Source organism: Lontra canadensis, unplaced genomic scaffold (assembly GCF_010015895.1).
Source record: "Lontra canadensis isolate GAN:19392208 unplaced genomic scaffold, GSC_riverotter_1.0 scaffold192, whole genome shotgun sequence".
Taxonomy (NCBI): Eukaryota; Metazoa; Chordata; class Mammalia; order Carnivora; family Mustelidae; genus Lontra; species Lontra canadensis.
Window position 1 is genome coordinate 125,744 of NW_022631186.1, and position 8,921 is coordinate 134,664.

At 34.9% G+C, this 8,921-nt stretch overlaps 1 pseudogene; it reads left to right on the forward strand.

Moving 5' to 3' along the window:
- Positions 1-252: 252 nt before the first annotated feature.
- Positions 253-6,732, forward strand: LOC116861207 (annotated as a pseudogene).
- Positions 6,733-8,921: the final 2,189 nt, after the last annotated feature.

Sequence of the window (8,921 nt, forward strand, 5' to 3'; positions counted from 1 at the left end):
CATATTCCAATAATTCCATTATTATATTATATGTATTATATATAATGGAATACCATTCAACTATAAAAATTAATTAAATCCTGTCACTTGCAACAACATGGATGCATCTAGAGATGATAATGCTAAGTCAAATTAGCCAACCAGAGAAAGACAAATACCATTTGATTTCACTAATATGTGGAATTTAAGAAATAAAACAAATGATCAAAGAGGAGAAGAAAGAGAGACAAAAAGAAAAAATGTCTAGTCGAAATGGCTAAAACGAACAACACAAGACACAACAGATGTTGGTGAGGATGTCAAGAAAGGGAACCCTCTAACATTGTTTGTGGGAATGCAAACTGGTGCAGCCACTCTGGAAAACAGTATGGAGGTGCCTCAAAATATTTAAAAATAGAGCTACCCTATGACCCAGCAATTGTGCTACTAGGTATTTACCCAAAGGATACAAAAATCCTGATTCAAAGGGGCATGTGCACCACAATGTTTATAGCAGCAATGTCCACAATAGCCAAAATGTGGAAAGAGCCCAAAATGATGAATGGATAAAGAAGTTGTGGTGCATACATTCATATATATATATTCACATATATATGGTGTATGTATTCACATATATATATATGTATACATATATATATGAATATGAATATTACTCAGCCATAAAAAAGAATGAAATCTTGCCATTTGTACTGTATGGATGAAGCTAGAGAGCATTATGCTAAGTGCTAAGTGAAATAAGTCAGAGAAAGACAAATTCACTCATATGTGGAATTTAAGAAACAAAACAAATGAGCAAAGGAAAAAGAGAGAATGGCAAACCAAGAAATAGACTCTTGGGGTGCCTGGGTGGCTCAGTTGTTAAGCATCTGCCTTTGGCTTCCCAGGGTCCTGGGATCGAGCCCCACATTGGGCTTTCTGCTTGGCAGGAAGCCTGCTTCTCTCTCTCCCACTACCCCTGCCTGTGCTCTATGTCAAATAAATAAATAAATAATCTTAAAAAAAAAAGAAAAAAAGAAAGAAAGAAATAGACTCCTAACTATAAAGAACAAACTGATGGTTTCCAGAAGGGAGGTGGGTGGGGGTATGGGTTAAATAAGTGATAGGAATCAAGGAGTACACACGTTGTGCTGAACACTGGGTGTTGTATGTAAGTGTTGAATCACTAAATTGTACCCTTGAGACTAATATAACCAACATACTAACTGTATGTTAACTAACTGGAATTTAAATAAAAACTTCTAAAAAATTGCTACCATCTGTCCTCATACAACACTGTGAAAATATCGTTGAATATATTTCTTATGCTGTTACTTTTATTCCTCTGTGTGTGTGTGTGTGCATGTGTGTGTATGTATATAAATACATACCACATTTTCTACTTGGATTATCCCATATTTTGGCTACTGTAAATAATGTTTCAGTGAACAAAGGGGTGTATTTATCTTTTCAAATTAGTGTTTTAATTTAATTTAAATAAATACCCAGTAATGGTATTATTGGATCATATGGTACTTATATTTTTATTTTTTGTGGAAACCCCATACTGTTTTCCACTTGGCTGTACCAGTTGACTTTCCCACTAAGGGTTCCTTTCTCTCCACATCCTTGCCAACACTTGTTATTTCTTGTTTGTTTGATTCTGGCCATTCTGACAGGTGTGAGGTAAAATCTCATTGTGGTTTTGATTTGCATTTCTCTGATCATTAGTGATGTTGAACATCTTTTCATGTGTTTGTTGGCCATCTGTATGAGGAAGATGTAACAATTATCTCCTAATAACAGATCCTCAAAATATGAAGCAAAAGTGAACAGAATTGAAGGGAGAAACAGACATTCTTCAATAAGAAGTAGGAGGCTTCAATACTCTACTTTCTATAATGGATAGAGCAACCACAGAGTAGATAAGTAAAGAAAGAGAAAACTCAAACAACTCATGGACCAAATAAACCTAACAGATACATAAAGTACACTCAACTCAAGAATAGGAGAATAAACATTTTCTCACACATGTGAAACACACATGGAACATTCTCCAGGATAGAGTACATAGTAAACCACAAGTCTCAATTGATGTAAAAAGAATGATGTGATACAAAATATATTAACTGCCCATGACAGGATAAAGTTAGAAATCAATAACAGAAGAAACTAAAAAATTCACAAATATATTAAAATTAAGCAACACACTCTTAAACAATCAATGGGTAAAAGAAGGATTCACAAGGGAAATTAGAAAATACTTAGAGACAAGTGTAAATGAAAACACAACACATCAAAATGATGGGATGCAGACAAAATAGTTCTTAGAGGAAAATTTATAGTTGTGAATGTCTACATCAAAAAAGAATAAAGATCTCAAATCAATAACTTTACTTCATCCCTGAAGGAACCAGAAAAGAAAGACTGAACTATCCCAAAGCTAACAGAAAAAAGGAAATAATAAAGACTAAAGTAGTGATAAACAAAATAAAGACTAAGCAAACAATAAAGAAAAAGAATGAAATAAAAAGATGATCCTTGAAAAGAAAAAAATCACCAAATGGTTAGCTAGACTGAAAAAAGGAAGAGAAGATACAAATAACTAAAATGAAAAATGAAAGTGGCATCATTACTAATAACTTTAAATTAAATGAATTATAAGAAAACAATATGAAAAATTGCACATCAACAAATTAGATAACAGAAAAACGGACACATTCCTTGAAATACACAGCTTCCCTAAACTAACTCAAGAAAAAAGAGAAAATCTCAATAGACCCATATCAAGTAAAGCGATTGAATAACTAATATAAAACCCCCCAAGAAAATAAAATCCTGAGTTAAATAGCTTCACTGGTGATTTCTGCCAAACATTTAAAGAAGATACAATACCAGTACTTTTAGCACTCTTTCAAAAAATTCAAGAGAAGACGACACTTGCTAACTTATCCCATAAGGCTGGCATTACTCTGATCCAAAGCCAAATAAAAGCACTACAAGAGGGGTGCCTGAGTGGCTCAGTGAGTTGGGCATCTGACTCTTGGTTTCAGCTCAGGTCATGATCTAGGGGTGGTGGGATTGTGGGGTTCCTCGTTCAGTGGGGAGTCTGCTGGAGATCCTCTTCCTTCCTCTCCCTCTGCCCCTCCACTCCTTCCCTCTCTTTCTCGCTCTCCCTCTCCCCCACTCTCTCAATAAATAAATCTTAAAAAAGACACTATAAGAAAGAAAATTGCAACTCAATATCCTTTACGAATATAAATGCAAAAGTATTCAACAAAATATTAGCAGATCAAATCCAGTAGCATATTAAAAAGGATCCTTCACCATGACCAAGTGGAATTTATCTCAGCTATGCCAAGCATGTTTCAAAAAGGAAATCAATCAATGTAAGATATCAGATAAATAGAACAAAGGAAGAAATCCTCATGATCATCTTTTTTTATTAACATATAATGTATTATTTGCTTCAGGAGTGCAGGTCTGTGAATCATCAGTCTTACACAATTCACAGCACTCATCATAGCATATACCCTCCCCAATGTCCATAACCCAGCCAACCTATCCCTCCCCCACAACCCCCAGAAACCCTCAGTTTGTTTCCTAAGATTGAGGCCTTTATGGTTTATCTCCCTCCGCAGTCCCATCTTGTTTCATTTTTTCCTCCCTACCCCCCAAAACCCCTGCCCTGCCTCTCAAATTCCTCATATCAGTGAGATCATATAATTGTCTTTCTCTGATTGACTTATTTCGCTCAGTATAATATCCTCTAGTTCCATCCACATCATTGCAAATGGCAAGATTTTATTTCTTTTATGGCTGCATAGTATTCCATTGTATATGTACACCACATCTTCTTTATCCATTCATCTCTTGATGGACATCTGGGTTCTTTCCATAGTTTGGCTATTGTGGACATTGCTGCTATAAACCTTTGGGTATATGTGCCCCTTCAGATCACTACATTTGTATCTTTAGGGTAAATACACAGTAGTGCTATTGCTGGATCATAGGATAGCTCTATTTTCAACTTCTTGAGGAACCTCCATACTATTTTCCAGAGTGGCTGCACCAGTTTGCATCCTTGCCAACACCTGTTGTTTCCTGACTGGTTAATTTTAGCCATTCTGACTGGTGTGAGGTAGTATCTTACTGTGGTTTTGACTTATATTTCCCTGATGCCAAGTGGTGTTGAACACTTTTTCATATGTCTGTTGGCCATCTGGATGTCTTCTTTGCAGAAATGTCTGTTCATGTCCTCTGCCCATTTCTTGGTTGGATTATTTGTTCTTTGGGTGTTGAGTTTCATAAGTTCTTTATAGATTTTGGATACTAGCCCTTTATCTGGTATGTCATTTGCAAATATCTTCTCCCATTCTGTCGGTTGTCTTTTGGTTCTGTTGACTGTTTCCTTTGCTGTGCAGAAGCTTTTGATCTTGATGAAGTTCCAACAGTTCATTTTTGCCCTTGCTTCCCTTGCCTTTGGTGATGTTTCTAGGAAGAAGTTGCTGTGGCTGAGGTTGAAGAGGTTGCTGCCTGTGTTCTCCTCAAGGATTTTGATGGATTCCTTTCTCACATTTGATGTCTTTCATCCATTTTGAGTCTATTTTTGTGTGTGGTGTAAGGAAATGGTCCAGTTTAATTCTTCTGCATGTGATTGTCCAATTTTTCCAACACCAATTTTGAAGAAACTGTCTTTTTTCCACTGGACATTCTTTCCTGCTTTGTCAAAGATTAGTTGACCATAGAGTTGAGGGTCTATTTCTGGGCTCTCTATTCCGTTCCATTGATCTGTGGGTCTGTTTTCGTGCCAGTACCATACTGTTTTGATGATTAGAGCTTAGTAATAGAGCTTGAAGTCTGGAATTGTGATGTCTCCAACTTTGGTTTTCTTTTTCAACATTCCTCTGGCTATTTGGGGTCTCTTTTTGTTCCATATAAATTTTAGGATTATTTGTTCCATTTCTTTGAAAAAAATTGATGGTATTTGGATAGGGATTACATTAAATGTGTAGACTGCTCTAGGTAGCTTAGACATTTTCACAATATTTGTTCTTCCAATCCACGAGCATGGAACATTTTTCCATTTCTTTGTGTCTTCCTCAATTTCTTTCACCTCATGATCATCTTAATTGATTTAGGAAAGCATTTAACAAAATCCAACATGCTTTTGTGATACACACTTTCAGAAACTGGGAACAGAGAGGAAATCTCTCAATATAAGAAAGGGCATTTATGAGAACCCCACAGTTAACATCATATTCAATGGTAAAACTATGAAAACTATACTCCTAAGTTCACTAGCCAAAGATGTCCACCTTCGCCCTTTGTAATTCAGTGTTTTACCAGAAGTACTAGTCAGAGCTGTTAGAAAAGAAAGGTGGAAAGGGCATCAGAATTGGAAATGAAGGAGTAAAACTACCTATATTCATAGACTATATGATCCAACTTTTAGAAAACCCTAAAGAATCCACTAGAAGCTACTAGAACCAAAAAACAAATTATTTAAATTTGGAGGGTACAAATCAACATATAAAAATCATTTATATTTCTATACACCAACAACAAATATTCCAAAAATGAAAAATGCAGATCCACTTATAATAATATTTTAAAATACTAGATCTAAGGAGAGTAAAGCAGGAGAAGCTGTGCCCTCTGACACTTTCACGAGAGCAGTCATGCCAGAACCAAGGGGAGGCTCAGGCTGCCACTGCATTGTTCCTCCTTTCTGCTAATTACTCCTGCATCCTTGGACTTATTCCAACAGCCTCTTAAAACATGTGAATTACTATAAAGTACTAGGCATGCAGAGACATACCTCAGCCAAGAATATTAAAAAGGCATATTGAATACTGGCACTGAAGTGGCATCCAGATAAAAATCCCAAGAATAAAGAAGAAGCAGAGAGAAAATTCAAACAAGTAGCTGAGGCATGTAAGGCATTAACAGATACTAAAAAAAAAAGGGACATCTATGACAAATATGCCAAGAAAGATTAAATTATGGAGGTGAAAATTGAAGTAATTTTGATAGTCTGCTTGAGTTTGGCTTCACATTCCACAATCAAGATGATTTTTTCAGGACATTTTGTGGTGGAAGACACCATTTTCCATTCTTCTTCCATTTTTTGGAGGTGGGTTTTTTTTTTCCCATTTGATTCAGGATTTACTTCCTTTGGTTTACTAGGTCAGAAATGAAGGGGCTCACTTCATTTTCTTCCATGTCATTGGTGGTAGTCAGATGAGCAACTTCAAATCTATGTCAACTTCTACTAAAATGGTTCATGGCAGAAAAATCACTACAAAGAGAATTGTCAAACATGCTCAAGAAAGAAATTAAAGAGGGCCAGTTAAGGTCCTTAACAATAAATGGCAGGAGCAGCAGCTATGCTTGGGTAACAAGTAATTCAATGCATGCAGTTAACAAAAATGTTAAACTATAACAAGCACTATTTGCAGGTTAACAGGAACATTTTTTGAGGATTTCAAAAGAATTCAGCTCTCAGTATAAGTGCACCTCATCTAAAGTTTTTAAAAACAGCTCATCAGAGGCCCTATTTGCTATAGACTTTTGAGTTTATTTTTGGTACTACCTGATAGTAGCATATTTTATCTTTGAAATTGTTGTAAATCTTTGTTTGTAATTTGCTTTTTTAGTAAATGTAATACAAGGTGACCCTGACACTTTCATTCACTAACACCAGCACAGACCTGCTTTTCCATTGTGTTTGAAATGTGAGTTAAGTAGTGTCAGTGTTCTGTGAAGTTAATAGGGCCAAGAAGCATTTTCCACAAAAATAATTTCAATTATTTTTAGTATTTAGTAGTGAAAAATAATGTATTAATCATAACACATGTCTGATTTAATGTAAATTGAGGATTTTTCTCATTGTCTATGAATACTGCCAACCTAGCAAGTTTTAATAATTGTTTAAATATGTAACGTTAAGCTTATGTTTAAAAAAGTGAAAACTAGAAAGCTGGGTCTTTGTCATTTGCTTAAAAAAACAAATGTGAATGTGTTTGGTGCATACTTTCCTAAGTAAGACCTGTAAAAAGTAAATTAATTAAAAATTAAATCATTAGCAATAAATCTAGCCAAGGAGGCAAAAGACTTGTACACTAAGAACTATAAAACATTCCTGAAAGAAATTAAATTAGACCTAAATAGCTGCAAAAACATCTTGTGTTTATGGATTGGAAGGCTTAATATTGTCAAGATGAGAATACTATCTGGGATGCCTGGGTGGCTTAGTGGGTTAAGACTCTGCCTTCCGCTCAGGTCATGATCTCAGGGTCCTGGGATAGAGCCCTGCATTGGGCTCTCTGCTCAGTGGGGAGCCTGCTTCCCCCCCTCTCTCTGCCTGCCTACTTGTGATATCTCTCTGTCAAATAAATAAATAATCTTTTTTTAAAAAGATGAGAATACTAACCCAAATAATCTAGATTCAATGTAATCCATATCAGAATTTCAATGATTCTCTTTGTAGAAATAGACAAACCTATCCTAAAATTTATGTAAAATCTCAGAAGACCCATGTTAGTGCAAACAATCTTGAAAGAAATGAATTAATTTGGGGGACTAGGAATTCTGAACTTCAAAACTTACCACAAAGCTACAGTATGTAAAACAGTATGGTATAGGTGTTATGGACAGACATAAAGAGCAATGGGATAGGATAAAATCCCAGAAATAAATCCTCACATATGTGATTAATTGATTTTTGACAAAGTTGCCAAGACCAATCAATGGGGGAAAAGACAGGGTTTTTTTTCCCCACAAATGTGCTTGAAAAACTGGATAGCCACATGTAAAAGAATAAAATTAGATCTTTAACTTATATCATATACACAAATTAACTCAAGATACACCAAAGACCTAAATTCATAGGGTAAAACTATAAAACTCTTAGAAGAAAACCCTGCAGAAAATCCTATTAATATTGGATCTGGTCATTTCATGGATATGATACCAAACATATAAGAAACAAACGAAAGAATAAATTAGATTTCATGAAAATTAAGAAATTTTGTGCATCAAAGAGAACTATAAAGAAATTAGAAAAACAACCTTTAAGTCATATATCTGATAAGAGATTAGTATCCAGGGTATATAAAGAACACCTAAAACTCAACAACAAAAGACAAAGAACCGAATTCAAAGTTGGGCAAATGACTTAGACATTTTTCCAAAGAAGATATACAAATTGCCAATAAGCTCATCACAGTGAGATGCTATTTCACACCTAAGGATGTCTATAGTTAAAAAAACAAACAAACAAGTGTTGATGAGGATATGGAGAATTTGGAACCCTTTTGCATTCATTGCTGGTGGAAATATAAAAAGGCACAGTTGTCAAGGAAATTTGTTTGGCAATTTCTCAAAAGGTTCAGCATAGAATTGCTATATGACATAGCAATTCCACTCCTAGGCATATATCCAAAAGAATTCAAAACAGCGACTCAAACAGATATTTGTACAATGTTATTACAACTGTATTCACAATAGCCAAAAGATGGAACCAACACAGTGTCAACCAACAGATGAATAGAATATTATTTGGTCATAAAAAGGAATGAAATTTTGATATGGAATATAACATGGGTGAACCTTGAAAACATTATGTGTAGTGAAATAAGCCAGAGACAGATGACAAATATTGTGTCCTTTCAATTTTATGACATACCTAGACTAGTCAAATTCATAGAGACTGGTAGTAGAATAGAGGTTACCAGAGACTATAATTAGGGGAAGGGCAAGTCTTTGTTTAACTGGTAGAGAGTTTTTTGGGGGGATGATGAATAAGTTTTCAGTATTGATTTACTGGTAATGCTATGTTCTACAAAACGTTGTGGAGTGTATTTAATGCCACTGAATTTTACACTTACAAATGAATAAGATGATTAAAAAATACATATATTTTACCACAATAAAAAATGAAG